This window comes from Corapipo altera, unplaced genomic scaffold (assembly GCF_003945725.1).
Source record: "Corapipo altera isolate COAL_440 unplaced genomic scaffold, ASM394572v1 61411, whole genome shotgun sequence".
Taxonomy (NCBI): Eukaryota; Metazoa; Chordata; class Aves; order Passeriformes; family Pipridae; genus Corapipo; species Corapipo altera.
Genome location: NW_020884875.1, coordinates 22991051 through 23006781, shown reverse-complemented (window position 1 = coordinate 23006781; position 15731 = coordinate 22991051).

Genomic DNA, 15731 nt, shown 5'->3' with positions numbered 1-15731 from the left:
CCACAGCCATCTGGTTCCCCAGAGGCCAAAGCTGCTATCTTCTCAAAGCTACTATCTTCTGCCTTTTGCAGTCTGAGACCTTTCTCAGACTTTCCATGTTCTCTCCACCACAAGAATGTTTCCTAACAGAGCAAAAGCAGTCAATGCCCCCATAGCCTTTTCTTACCTAAGTTCCGTGACAAAATCCTTTGGCGTGAGGAGTAGTCCCCCCATTTCACCACAGAAAGGAGCTGTCAGAACCTGGTAGCATTTGAGGGTCATAAAAACACTGACCCATTTCATTCAGATGGAGCCTTGGATCTGGAGACAGGCACAGCCCTCCACTTCTACCTTCTGCTTGTCTTTAAGAGAGCCACCATTCCCCCACCCTGGAATGCCAAAACACTGTCAGCTTCCAGCTGAATGCTGTACGCAAAGACATCTGTCCTTGTCACAGGGAGATTTGCTCAGTTCAGCTCTACATCTTCAGCAGCAAGTTCTCAATTCATCCATTCACCTCAGACTGATGTAAACTCCAAACCCTAAAGATGAAAGTTCCACTGTCAACACTGTTATTCTGCTAAGTATATGGTGCCTGAAAAACAGTGTAATTATCTTCTTCCAGTGGGTGCAGTTTGTGGTGAAAGCCTGACCACTTCCACTCAACTTTCATGTTGCTTTCCTCATTTGCCTTTGAATATAATGTGGCTGCCCAATTACATTGTTGTCCAGTTAATTTTAAGGTCAAGGTGGGAGAGAAGTTCTTGGGGTGCTGCCCGAGAGTTCCACTGCTACTGTCCTCTATTCTACTCTCTCCAGTACAGCCATGTCTCTCTTTTACTGAGGAACTCAGAACAGAAAACAGGACTCAGATATGAGCTCACCAGTGCTGAATAGAGGAAAAGGGTTGCCTCCTACTACTTGCTGGCAATCCTTTGTTTAATGCAGCCCAGGATGCCATTTATTTTTTTTACTGCAATGGCACAGTGCTGGCTCATGGTCAAGGACACTGAAGTCCTTTCCTCCCAAGATGCTTTCCAGCTGGGTTGCCCGTAGCATATAGTAGTGTACAGAACTTCACCTGCCCAGGTGCAAGACTGCGCACTTCTCATTACTGATCTTCATGAAGTTCCTGTCAACCCTTTTCTCTAGCCCGACGAGAGCCATCTGAATGCCAACACGACCCTCTGGTGTATCTGCCACTTTTCACAGTTTTGCTGAGGGCACACCCTGCTCCATGATCCAGATCATTTATGAAGGTGTTAAATAGGACTGGACGAAGGACTGACCCCTAGGGTACACTGCTCGTTACTGGCCTCCAAATACAGTTTGTACATGGAGAACAGTGAAGTATTATTTCAAGCAGCCAGCATTGCTTCACCAAGGGCAAGTCTCACCTGACCAACCTAGTGGTGGAGGGACCTTGCTTTCTGTGGTGGAGTGACTTCAACAGTGAACAAGGGAAGAGCTACACATGTCATCTATTTGGACTTTTGTAACAGGCCTTTGATAAGGACCCCCACAATACCCTATTCTCTAAATTGAAGAGAGATGGTTTTGATGGATGGACTATTAGGTACACAAGGAATTGTCTGGACTGTTGTATCCAGGGAGCAGTGGTCAGCAGCTCAATGTCCAAATGTAGATCCATGACAAGTGCTGCCCCTCAGGGGTCTGTATTGGGGCCAGTTCTGTTTAGTATTTTCATCAATGGCATAGACAGTGGGATTGAGTGCACCCTCAGAAAGTTAGCAGGCAACACCAAGGTCAGTGGTGCAGCTGACATGCCTGAGGGATAGGATGCCATGCAGAGGGACCTGGACAAGCTTATGTAGTGGGTCCATGAGAACCTCACGGGGTTCAACAAAGCCAAGTGCATGGCGCTTCACCTGGGTCACAGCAACCCCCAGTATCAATTCAGGCTGGTGGAGGAGCAGATAGAGAGCAGCCTTGCCAAGAAGGACTTGGGTGTACTACTGGACATGAGCTGGCAATGGACAGCCATGAGGATTTTTACTGTCTACTATCCATGCAATTGAATATTAATTCTGATTTTAAGATGCATAGAATACATGGGAAAACTTAAAAATCTTTCAAAGAGATAGACGATGAAGTTTGAATAATTAGACACCAGATACTGTGATGTAGGCTCTAACAGATAATTTGGTGCAGCCATTAAAATAGACAAAAGATTCTGGGCATTATTTTCCTTTTCCTCTCTATCAGTATCTCTCTGCCTCCAAACTTTATAACTCAAATTTACCTTTTCTTGAGCTACTTTTGAGATGCACTGAGCTCAAGATATTAATGATGAAGTGAAAAAAAATCCGTATTAGGTGTTTTCTGAGGACAAGTGAAAAAATGAAGCAACATACTGAATACTTCCAAATGCAAACAGCGTTTCCCTCTTCATCACCAAGATTCTTCTCAATTTGCCTGAATGCTATGCAACCCCCTCCCACTGCATTAAATGTACTTGCAGGTATCCACTTCTTTCTATCTTGGCCTGGTGCCTGTTGTAAAAGTTGTTGAAGAGCTGGAAGTAAGAAAGTCTTCCTAGTTCTGCATGAAAAAGAGCCCATAGATAATTTGTTAACAGATTTATTCTTGTCATCTATCAGCCTGTCTTGCATATGGTTTAATTAACCACCTGTATGAGACTTACATGATATACTTTACTCGCTTATGCTATCTGAAGAAGCTGCTTGACTTATTCCAGAGGTTACTCATCTGTTGTTATATCTTTTTACTGTACAAGGAATTTCTTCCTTAGTTACCTAAAAAAAAAAAGGGAAAAAAAGACAGAGAAATAAAACAATGCATCTTCTTTTGTAAAATGAAAATATGCAGAGAATCCAGAGGTGTGCTAGTAGTACTTGACATTAGGAATGTTTTCTGTAACAGAAAATAGAAAAGAAAAAGTACTTGTATGCCATCTAGGCAGAGATTTTAAATGTGATAAATTTGCACTGTGCTGCTTTGGCATGCAGTTGCAAGTACCCAAACACAGTTGAAGGACATTCTTCAGGTCTAAAAGGGACTAAAGCATCCATTAAAACTTTCAAATTACTTGAATATATGTGAATATATTGTTCTTCATGTACTATAGAAACATATGTATGTCATTAAACAAAATGAGTGAAGTCGGGTAAATTTTCAATACAGGGATTATGGAAGCGAAATGCTAGTTTTACTTTATAATGCCAGGTGAAACTATTTACAGAACTGATTATGATAGAAAGGTCCTTGTGCTAGATTCTCTTTTTAAACTACACAAGTGTGAATCTTCCACTAGAAAAGGCCAAGTGGGAGTGAGGAGGAACTAACTATAAATTTCCAAAGAAAAATATGCCAAAATACAAGTATTACAGGGGTTTTTTTGTGAGAGTTAGCCTTTCTTTTTATTTTTTTTTTTTTATTTTTTACAATCACAACGAAGTTCAATGAGATCATAAATGTTGCATAGTTACTGTGGACCACAAATATAGAAAATGTAGATGAAACATTAACAACATCTTAGAATCATAGAATCAGCGAAGCTGGAAAGGACCTCCGAGACCATCAAGTCCAACCCTTGATCCAACACCACCGTGGTTACTAGACCATGGCACTAAGTGCCACATTCAGTCTCATCTTAAAAACCTCCAGGGACAGAGAATCCACCACTTCCCTGGGCAGCCCATTCCAATGCCTGATTACCCTCCCTGTAAAGAATTTCTTCCTAATATCCAACTTAAACCTCCCCTGGTAGAGCTTAAGACCATGCTCGCTTGTCTTATTGATAGTTGCCTGAGAGAGGAGATCAACACCCAGCTGGCTACAAACTCCTTTCAGGGAGTTGTAGAGTGATGAGGTCTCCTCTGAGCCTTCTCTTCTCCGGGCTAAACAACATCAGCTTCCTCAGCCTCTCCTTATAAGACTTGTGTTCTAGACATTTCCCTAAGCTCTCCCCTTGTTTGAAGCACTTGAATAAAAACTGTTGATCATAGGCAATTACATCATACTAAATCATGCTGAAAAGCCATGTAGCTAAAACTTCCATTACGTATCTTTTTTTTTTTCTGATTTTTTTTTACTCATAATTGCAGTTTAAATAATACATTAAATATTATCACATTTTTGTGAGTTTCTGTATAGCATATTTTCTCTGGACTTCATCACCAGTAAAGACTAGCTATGGTAATAAACAACTATAATATTTAGCTGATTTTGACAGCACACCAGAGAGATATGAGTGTTTCAGATTCCAGTAACACCTTCAGCTGAGTCTCACTATTGATCTGCCTGACTTGTTCACAGTGAGGGATAATGACCCATTCATAGTAAGGGATAATGACCCATTCTTTTGCAAAAAGACAGAGAAATGTAGAGAGAAAGCCTTGAATAATATATCACTTAAAGCATTCTTCATATATTCCAAACAAAAATTCTTATTAATAAACCATTATTTAATCAAGGAGAAGTCATTACTGTCATGTTGCTCTACTTCCCTGTTATCTGTATCTTCTTTGATGGCATGTTCATTTTTTTCTCTACTCTTCAATTCTCTTTGGTTTTTTCATTATCAGCTTCTTGTCTTTCAGGTTGGTAGGGGTTATTAGACAAATAAAGAAATTAATTCAAGGCCCAGGATTTCATTCAATTGTCACTTCATAACTACATCTACATAAACTGTGCCTTGTCAGGCTCTGAAGTTTGGAAGGGACCCACTTACCTACAGACTGGGGATGCATTTTTTTTCTGTCATGTTTTGGCCAACAGCCTTTCTTTACTGTTTTTATGAGATCTACTAGACCCAAAATGTTCTCTATTTTATTCCATTTATACCAACAATTATCTTTTGCTACCAGACTTAGGTTGTCTCTGCTTCTTATTAAGCTAAAGAAGGATTGCATCTTCAAGCAATTAGTAAGTGTTTTCCCACATTTACATTTTTCAGTTCTTTGTAAGTGTTGATGTTAGAGGTGTATGCAAGGTACTGGCATCAGTCTCACAAAAAATGCCTCTCTGCAATTTACTACACACTTCAGAAAGTTACTTCCATCCTTGTTAGGATGGAAGTGTAGTATTTATTTTGAACTGCTTGAAGCAGCTTTAAAGGTAGCAAACTCATGCACATGACACTTTTTTTTATGATCTCTGTCTCTCATCCCCTAACAGAAGCCCAGAAAGAAAACCAGTTCTGAATGGGGCAAACTGCTCAGTTCTTTTCATGCACCAACAGACTGTAGAGGTAAAGAAAGAGCACAGACAATAAAAGATGAGGAAAGAAAAACTTCACAAATCTTCAAATGTTTCTGATAGCCTAAGTAGATATAAGAAATGTAGTTTTGATCAGTTCTGAAAGATCAACCACACATTTCCAGTATCAATTCCTTTAAATATCAAATCACCTACACAGAATTATTAGGAAAGATTTCTGAATTTCTGCAGTTGGCCAGAAAATGTAGCCTTTTTTTTTTTTTTTTCTTTAAGATAAAAGTTTTAAAAAGTAAAAATATCCATGATATCTTGTCATTATAGTTAACTATACTTCAGTCATTTTCAAGATGTCAGAAACTGTGTTAAGCATAATCACACAGAAGCTTACTCAAAATATTTTGACTGGTAAATTGTGGGGAACCTGTTTTAGGGATGCTGGACGAAGCATCCTGGGAGACGTAGGCCCCAAAGTACTCTAATACATATGGGCAGTGTCAAGTCCCGTGGTGGTTGGTTAAGAGAACCACATGTTGTTTGGAAGTGCATATAAAAGATGCTGTTCACTTCTAATGAACAGATTTGGTTGGTGGAAGCCCCAGCCACTGGGTCATGTGGGTTTATTTATTTATTATATTAATAAAGGCACATCTGGTGTCTGGAACATGGGGCTTTCCCTGTAACAGGGATAATCAGAAACTACCTTGCAGCAAGGAAGATTGCCGTAGCATTCGCACTAGCTTGTTCTAAAACTCAGGAACGCATCCCGGAAAAAAGCAAGACGTTTATAAAAGCATCAAGACTTCAGCACAGAATGCAGCTGGAGGATGCACCACTGAACAGAGCTCGAAAAAATTCGGTGGTGGTTTCTCTAGGCGATGGCGAGTGCACAAATACAGGGATGTTGATTAACTGGTGGGAAAAATGCCGCAAGGAAGCAATGTGGACAGGAGACTGAAAAGTTATTAATGCATGCTCAGTTATATACCGCCTGCACCAAAAGCCTCAGTTCCAAAGTTTGCCCTATGAGGTGACCAAGGAACTGAGGTAACTTGTTAAAGAGAGTGGAGTTTCCTCGTCTCATACGAGGAAACATTGAGTACCACTTATGTATTTACACCTCATGATTGGAAGATGCTGTTGAAGATGGTTTTAACAACAACCCAGTTGTGCTGGTTTAAAAGTTAACCAGCAGGGGAAAATGAACTCAAAAGAGAGACCACAAGTCAGAATAACAATTTATTAAAAACAACACAACAAGTATGATTATACAGACAAACAACCAAATTCAATCCACAAAAACCCAAATGTACAACCCAGCACCCTGGGATATGAACAAGCAGGGTTCCCCGGGCCCCCCCCGAGTCCAAAGTAAAGGGGGAAGTGGAAAAAAACAAACTCTGCTGGTGGGAGAGCTATTGCAGTCCAGTTGAGGATGGTGGTCTCAGTCTGGTTGAGAGCGGTGAGCTGCAGTCTTCCTCTGGATCCCACGAGTGGAGGGAGTGCAAGGTTCTGAAACTCCAGGTTTATATATTCTCCAACTCAGGCAGCAATGCTTAGCCCCTCCCCCAGAGTGGGGAATTCCATAAAAGGATGTTCAGTCCTTCCCTCAGAGTGGGGAATTCCATAAAAGGGTGTGAGGGTGCTCAGTCAGGGAATTCCACAAAAGGGCATGAGGACAGGAGCATGGGGGGGGGCACCTCGCAGGCCTCTACTGACAACAGTTTCTGGGAAATGGCATGGAGGGCTATAGAATACACAGTTTTGGGCTACACCCATCCAGTGATGAATCAGCTGTTCTAACTAGGACACCAGTACAGCGTCTGGTTAACTGGGTTTTGGGAGAATTGCACAGAGTATGCAAATGACCCAGGTGGTTCGCAGGCAGGCATGACTTGCAATCACTTGGCAGGGGAGGAGGCCTACGTGACAGCTGATTCACAGATAGGCTACCCCTGGGAGATATATGAAGTGATCGTGAAAATGGCTTTGAGGGCCAAAAGAAAGCTCCCTAGCACAGACAGGGATAGCAGCTTGTCCTTCACAAAGGTCCTTCCGGGATCGACTGAATCCTTCTCCCAGTTCCTCGATCAGCTGCAGGTGTCTTTAAACAGGCAGGTAGAACATGAGGAAGCTAGAGAGCTGCTTTTTAGGCAGCTTGCTTATGAGAATTTGAATCCAGACTCCAAGCAAGCTCTGCAGGCTACCCCTAAAAGGGAAAGCTGCACCATTGCTGAGATGGTTCGAGCGTGTCAGGGTGTTGGATCGGTTGAACATCACACAGCCTCTCTAGCAACAGCCTTAAGCGCCCAGCTGAGATTACAGGACGAGGCAAGAGGGGACGGAAGCTGCTACTGATGTGGTGCTGCTGATCATTTTTATAAGGACTGCCCAAAGAAACACCCCTCGGCAGTACGCCAAAAATGTCACCATGGGAAGCACTGGTCTAATGAAGGTCAAGGTCGAGTTGACCTGACGACAAACCCTTCCCATCAGGAAAACTGCAGATGGGGTGCAAAGCTGAGCTCCCCGATTCAGCAAATAAATACGGCCCAAGAAAACAGATTGGTGATTTGCTCAACACCACCTCAGGCAGCACTGGGCTGGACCTGGCCTCCAGAGGGCCAGTAACTTTCACATCTACCACCATAGTGTTGATCCCTGCAGGGATCTGGGAACCTTTAGGCCCAGGAGTCCATGCCCTTTTAGTTGGATGATCGTCAATGACCAGGATGGGTTTGTTTGTCTTACCCAGAGTGATTGACTCTGACTCTCACAGTGAGATACAAATTATGACATGGACCCCAGTGACTCCCTGTTACATGCCTAAGGGAAAACGGCTTGCACAGCTAATCCCCTTTTACAGCACGCCACCGGCTGGGGAGGGGGAAAGAGGCTCGAGGGCTTTTGGGAGCACAAGTGAGCCTCAAATATTCTGGGCAAAAACTACTTCTCCGGTACAACCAGTGATGACTTGTCAGATAGACAGATGCAGATTCAAAGGCTTGGTGGACACAGGAGTGGACGTTACTATTGTCAAAGACACTGAGTGGCCAGCTGACCGGCCCACTCTTTTTCCTGCTTCAACTATCCAGTTTGCAGAAGTGCTGACCTCAAGGATACCAACTGCACAGGGTTAGTTGTTGCTGAATGTAGCTAAATGTAAGACACTTTGTTACTTGTTTTCTCTGTGAGTTTGAACAGCAGCATCTAAAGGCTGTCCTTACACTCTAAATTGTCATTACAGAGTTTAGTACTGGAGATTAAAAGCAAGTATTGGAGATTAAAAGCAAGTCTCAATAATATATTATTACAGAAAATACATAGAAAATCTACTCAGACCAAGATTAATATATATTGGGTATTATGTGTATTACGGTTGTGTCTGTAGCTGCTAAGTATTGATATCTAAAATTACTGTAGAACCTGCACCACGTCCGGCATAGTGCTAAAAAAACTTTCCATCTTCTTTCTGTACTGAATTCTATAGAAAAAAAGTCAAGTAACTATTTGTCCAGTCATAGGACCAAAATATTTCAAAAGTGGGGAGATGCACACAGCCTGTGGTAGTGCACCACTAAGTGCAGGCAGGATTTACAAATTTAGGGAACTTTAAAAAGTGCTTTTCAGCTAGATCCCTGCTGTCTGAGCATCCACCACAAAAATAAAAAAGCTCAGTGAAGTTTTATAGAATGTTAAGTAGATGAGGACAAAGCTAAATGGAAAAGAGTTGCAGATGCTATTCTAATACATAGCCAGAAGAAATGAAAAGGAGTGACTATGTGCAGTCTCTTTTGGAGCATGAGTTCTCAGAGTTTACAGTGAATACGCAAAAGAGGTGTGATGACAGGAACAAATGGAAGTAAAAGGAACAGTCTTAATAACAGAGGTTCATCATTTTCTCCTTCAAGGCAAACTTCTTAACAAGTAGGTGTGCATCATCCAGAAAACCAAAAATCACCTGTCATAAAAACATGAGCAAAATATAATATAAGAGGCTGTTGCTTCAATCTGTAGACTGGAAAACTAGAAAAGTTGAAAAGACATGGTGCAAGTTGTCCAGTAATTTTGCATATCAAAACAGTTATGGACACCGTTTTACATAACTGAGTCCCAAGGGAACTGGCTGATGTTGTTGCTAAGCCACTCTCCATCTTTTTTAAAAATCACAGCAGTCAGGAAAAGTCCCCAGTGACTGGGAAAAGGGAAACATTGCTCCCCTTTTTAAAAAGGGGATGAAGGAAGATACAGCAAACTATGATCTGGTAAGCCTCCCCTCTGTGCCTGGCAAGATCATGGACCAGATCCTCCTAAAAGACATGCTAAGGTACATAAAAAACAAGGTGGTCTGAGCCAGCCAGCATAGCTTTACTAAGGGCAAATCCTGTCTGAACAATTTAGTGACCTTCTTTTATGGAGTGATGGCAAGAGTCAACAAGGGAAGACTGATAGATGTTAGCTGTCTAGATTTCTGTAAGGCCTTTCATATGGTCCATATGACATTCTTGTCTCCAAATTGGAAAGACATGGATTTCATGGATGGCCTTTTCAGTGGATAAGGAACTGGCTGGATGAGCCAGAGAGTTGTGATTGATGGTTCTATGTCCAGGTGGAGGCCAAGGACAGTTGATGTCTCCCTGGGCTCTGTCTTAGGACCAGTGGTCTTCAATATCTTCATCAGTAACACTGATGGTGGGATCAAGTGCACCCTCGGCAAGTTTGCAGATGACACAAAGCTAGTGGTGCAGCTGGCAGAACAGAAGGACGGAATGCCATCCAGAGGGACCTCGACAAAACTGAGAAGAACTGGGCCCACAAGAACCTCATGAAGTTCAACAAGTACAATGAATTGCACCTGCGTTGGGCAATTCCAGATGTAAACACAGAGTAGGACAAGCCATTGAGAATGGCCCTGCCAACAAGGACTTGGGGATTCTTGTGAATGAAAAGCTGGACATGAGCCAAAAGTGTGCACTCGCATCCCCGAAGGCCAATCACATCCAAGACTGCATCCAAAGAGGTATGACCAGTAGATCAAGGAAAGTGATTCTCCTCCTCTATTCTACCCTTGTGAGACCCCACCTGGAGCACAGTATTCAGCTCAGGGGTCCTTAATACAAAAGAGATGTGTATCTGTTCGAATATGTCCACAGGAGGGCTGTGAAGACAATCAGAGGGCTACAGAACCTGCAACAAAAACAGGCTGAGAGAAGCGGGGTTGTTCAATCTGGAGAAGAGAAGGGAGACCTCATTGTGGCCTTTCACTACACTAAAAGGCCTTATAAAAAAGGAGAGAGACTTTTTGTACAAGCAGAGAGTGACAGGACAAGGGGCAATTGTTTTAAACTTATTTAATTATAAATATTTCTTAGAATACCAATTCAAAATAAAACACCTGAAGAGTGTAAAAGTTCAAAGCTAAAAATATTCCCATAGTTTTTTCAGGGTTTTTTGTGTCATATGCTTTGTTTTCTACAGAAATCCAGGAAAAATATGGCATAGAGAATCTATAAGAGAGAAAACAGCAGTCATTTTGCTTCAGTGGATCACTTAAAAACAGAGAGCAGAACATTAAACTTTTTCGCTCTCCATATTGGGTCAAAAGCAAGAATTTAACAAAGCAAAGGAAAATTGTCCAATACTGAGACATTTACAGAAAATATCTTAAATGTATCAAAACATCATCTCCCACAAAAAGGGAGGAAATATATTGAAGCAAGACAACTTGTATTCCTTGATAATAACATAATCTTGTGTGAGAAAAGGAACACCAGATAACATGACGTAGATGAGTTAACTTCTTCATTAAGTGGACCAAAACAGTGGGATAGGCCATGTTAGGTAAAGAGTTGTCCACACACGTGCACATGCACATGATTTCATGCCAGAAAGTTGAGGCTACAGAAAAAGTGACATTCCTTCTAGTACTCCCTCTAGTCTGTCTGTGACAGGGTGTGCCTAAGGGCATGGCAGACAATGTTTTCACCATTTCATCCTGGATTCTCTGTTTCTATGTGCTGCCAGATGTCCATGTACCAGTTTTCCCAAACTCTTGTTGCTGGGGGTGTTTATGGCCACATGCTGTCTCAAATGGATACACGATGTTATCACACTAGGCCTTTCCAGCTGTTTTAGGCATTGTTCTCCTGGCACTTTTTGATCCATAGTCCATACAATGGTTCATTCCACTCAGTTCATGCTTTCTTGTTTGCCTGCCTGTCAGCCATGGCTAATCATCCTTAGGCACCTTAAGTAAAGGGCTGCAATACTCTTGCAGCATATAAAAAAGATTTTGGAGACAAAAATATCAAATATTTGGAAAAGAACAAAAGTTTAAACATTGTATGAAAAAGATTTGCTTTCAGCCATCTCAAGATATTTTGCCATCTCTACTGTCCCGAGGTTTTGGAAATCTATCACAACAAAAAATATCCAAATAATTTGGCATTGAGATGGCCTATTCCTTGGAAACCCTGTGTTTTGTAATCCATATGGGTTTAACTGCAAGGAATTCCCTTAGGTCTTTAGGAACAAAGCATTAGCTGAAACAATTGCTGTCACTAATGACGCTTTGAAAGGACTCAGGAATAAAGATGGCAAAGATTGGTTGCTAGAAGGGATTTTCCAGAGCTCATCAACAAATCATTTCTACTTTGCACATTCAAGATACTTGCAAGGAATGTGCTGACACTATAAGCCTTTCCTACAACAGTAGTATGCTGGTGGAAGCAGAAGCCTGTATCCATGGAGCTCTATCCCTACTCTTATGTTTTTTACTTATCTTTCTATTCCAATGAGGACTAAAAAAGACCTAGTTTCTTTTTGTCAGACTCTTTCGTTTTCTTTTTAACTCATTCTAAATGACAAAATTATATCAGTCAAAATGATAGCTAGGGATGGGAAAACTCTCAGGAAAATGTGTCTCTCCATGCTGCTGGACAAAAACACATTTTACAAAGGACTGGTATTGATGACGACATGAGGCCATATCTGGGGTGGTGCCATGTGGGCACACATGAAAATGATTTGCCATTATTGCTACTGTCTGTACCTTTGGCATCCTAAGTCCTCTTGCCTTGTCCATACCAAGCCCCTAATGTCTCAGTTTATTATTTGCTCAGTCCATGCACTGTCTCCTTTTGCACATGTGCATATGGTTACAATCTCATTTTGAGGATGATTTTAAGATTTCACATGAAGATTACTTGTTTCAGCATTTTTAGAGGTATTTTCAGCTTTGATGTTTACCAATGTGAATAACCTTTGGGACATCTCTGGAGAATACAACTTTACTCCTAAAAACACACACTGTTCCTTATTCTCACACTTATATCTGGCAGTCAAGTTACAAATTAATTAAATTCTTAGACATTATTAGTTCCCACACCTCCTCTTACTCCTAATACATTTTTAGAGAAACAAAACAAAACAGATTTGAAATTACCTTAAGTTTACACTGAGCACTGAGACAACTCTTTCAAAACATATTTTGGAAAAAGTGGGTGTTAATCCCTTATGCCTCAAGGGCTCATGTATAAACTTGGTATAGTAAAAACTTGGTATAATAAAAAAATTTTGCTACTAGAAGGAACCTCAATTAATACACGTGAAATATTTAGGAAACTTCAGATGAAAGATACTATGAACTGTCAAAATTTTTAAATTCTAATATATTCCTTGAGATAGTTTGGCCCAAAGCAAGCAACTCTCCTTCTAGCTAGAGGCTGACAGATGTATTTTGTGATGAATTGTTTGTGTTGAATGAACAATTTCAGAAGCTATTCTGATTTTTCTTTTTTAATTTTAGGTTTTCTGAAGGTTAGTATCTGCAATTCTATGATTATACTGGGGAAAGGGAAGAAAAAGGCTAAGTATAAGCATGTATGTGCCTGATTGAAATCATGAAGCTGAAATATAAAGCTTTGTGCTGGAAGGATCTGTAGCTAAGTGACAGCTTAAAATTACTTCATTCAGGACAGATGGGTGATGTGGGTGCTATTCAACTCTTTTACTGGACTTTTCAACCCTTAGGCATGTTTTATTAAGCCATTCTTAAGATCAATATGAAAAAAAAATGCCTACAATATGATAATATAACAGATGCGGTTATATTAGGTGGGGTTATATTAGGTAGGGTGAGCTTTAGAGATTTCTACAGCTTACAGTTTTGTGTGCTTGGGGTTTTTTAAATTTTAATATTCAGGTTTGGAAGATATTGAAAAAGTTTATTTTCACAATTATCTTTGCACAATGGCTATTATCTATAGAAATTGCTATGTCTGTTAACAGTATCCTTTAAAACTTCTAATATCAGAAAGAAAACGTATCTATTTAAAAGTTATTAACACTAAAATTAAATGGCAGGGTGCCCTCTACTGTCTCACAGTATTAGCACCAAACAGTAACAAAAATCAGGTATTTGTAATGCATCAAGAACCATGGTCCAAAATCTAAGAGATCAACTGCTGTATTTAATTTGAAACATGCTGGACTCATTAAAAACAGGTTTAGATCTCTCGCACGTCTTGAAAAGGTGACAGTACCATACACTGTTTGTAGCTTGAAGAAACATTCTGGCTTTTCCAGTGAACAATATTCATAATGCAGCAATGTTCTGCATCATCAATTGATAAAAGGTTTTCCAAGGTATGAAAATAGGAACTAAGTATGTTCTATTACATTTTCTACATCTCATCAAAGCCTACAAGTTCAGCAGAAATTGTGAAATTCCTGCTTCTGCACAGTCTTTCCCTCCTCTAATTCCCTATGACAAAAATGGGCTGCTGACCTAAGATCTAAGCTTAGAAAAAGCTTGATAGTTGCACACCATCAAGAAGAAGAGTTTCACCTCAGCCATCAAATAAAAAGCTTCTTGTGCAAACCGGAAATACTTGCACAGAGGTGGCAGCAGCTGATTGCTGACCTTCAGCAAAGTGTCCCACATAAGGAGGAACATTTTAACACCTGTCTGTGCTTCCAGTTTCTATCAGGATTTTGATTATGATTATTATTATTATTGTTGTTGTTGTTCTTTTCTGTTACCAGAACTACTATTATTATTAATTACCAGGAATAGTATTATTAATTAGCAGGATTACTCCTGGTAATCTCTAGAAGTGTGCATACAGGCCTGATAAGTAGACTTCATACCTCTCTTTTTACTTTAATATCACAGAGAGTAGCAGGAAGTGAGAGCTTTCCTTGGGTTACAGGGAATTTAAGAATTCCACAAAGTTACTTTAGACATAAAGAAATTAAAAGTATGTAAGATGGGGATTATTTATTACTTTTGCAGGCTGAGAATAAGAATAGAAATAGAACCACTGATGCTTATTGCACTATTACTTGACAGGCCTTTTGACACGAGGATGTGGAGAGCACACCACCAGTTGGCTTCACAGTCAAGTGAAGTGCTGAAGTTGTGACCTCCAGACACCTTTGAAATTGCAGTCCATTAATACCCCTGGTTGCCAAACAACATCCCAGTATTCAGCTTTATTCTGTTTTCAGACTCTCAGTTGAAGGTTAGAGTATTAATACACAGTAAATATTCTTAAGCTCTCAAAATGTCTGTCCTTGAGTAAAAGCATAAATTTTGTTTTGGCTGGCTGGATAACATAGTTGTACAAAGAAAAAAACAGATTTTTTCCTCAAGTCTCTGAGAGGTTTATGCGCATTAATATATATCCTCAGCACTCTGTGAAATATGGATTTATTATCAGTTCTGTTGTACAGTTGGAGAATTCAAACTAAATGCACTATCCAGTTTCTGGCAACAGTGCCAACATGGGAAATCAAATCTATGCTGAGTCCCATCCTACAACCTTAAACAGATCAGGTATGATGTGACCTTAGTGATTTTGGGAAACCCAAGAGACTCTGCTAGACTTCCAGGCCAAAGCAAATAGTAACTTCCTGAAGCTCCAAAGTGAAAGCAAGGAGCAGTTTCTGGGAGAAGGAATGCTGAGGACATGGTGAAATGATCTCTAATGTCCCATGCCTCTGGAAGTATACCCATTTTTAACAGCTATCTCAGCTTTACACACAGCAGAGATAGCTATGGCAAATATGGGCACTGAAGAAATGAGGCTGCACACACCATGATTCGATTTTTGGGATTCTCCATACAGCTCTCTCTCTGCACTCCCCTTTTATTAACCTCTTAGGGTAATAAACAGCACCTGGTGTTGCCATTCAGTTAACTAGAATTTCCAGGACTTTTTGCAAACTCAGTGTATGCAAACTGACACACTCCTTCTCAGCTCTAAGGCCAAACACTCTCTTTTGGTTCTAATTAACTGAATACAGGTGCTGCTGGCTTAACTTGTTGCCGCAATAGCAGCTTCTGGTCTTTTGTAATGGACATTGTGAGTTAAGCTATTTTCGTATTTTTATTTTCATTTGGTGTATCAGGCTTTTTATCCTCTTGCTCAGGAGTGCTAAAATGATGGCATAAGCATCCCAGCTGCCTTCTGTTTACTTTATATCTGTAATTCATTCTGCTCTTTGAAGAATATGCTTTAAAGGACTCGTCTACAGGACTTGGAGGAGCT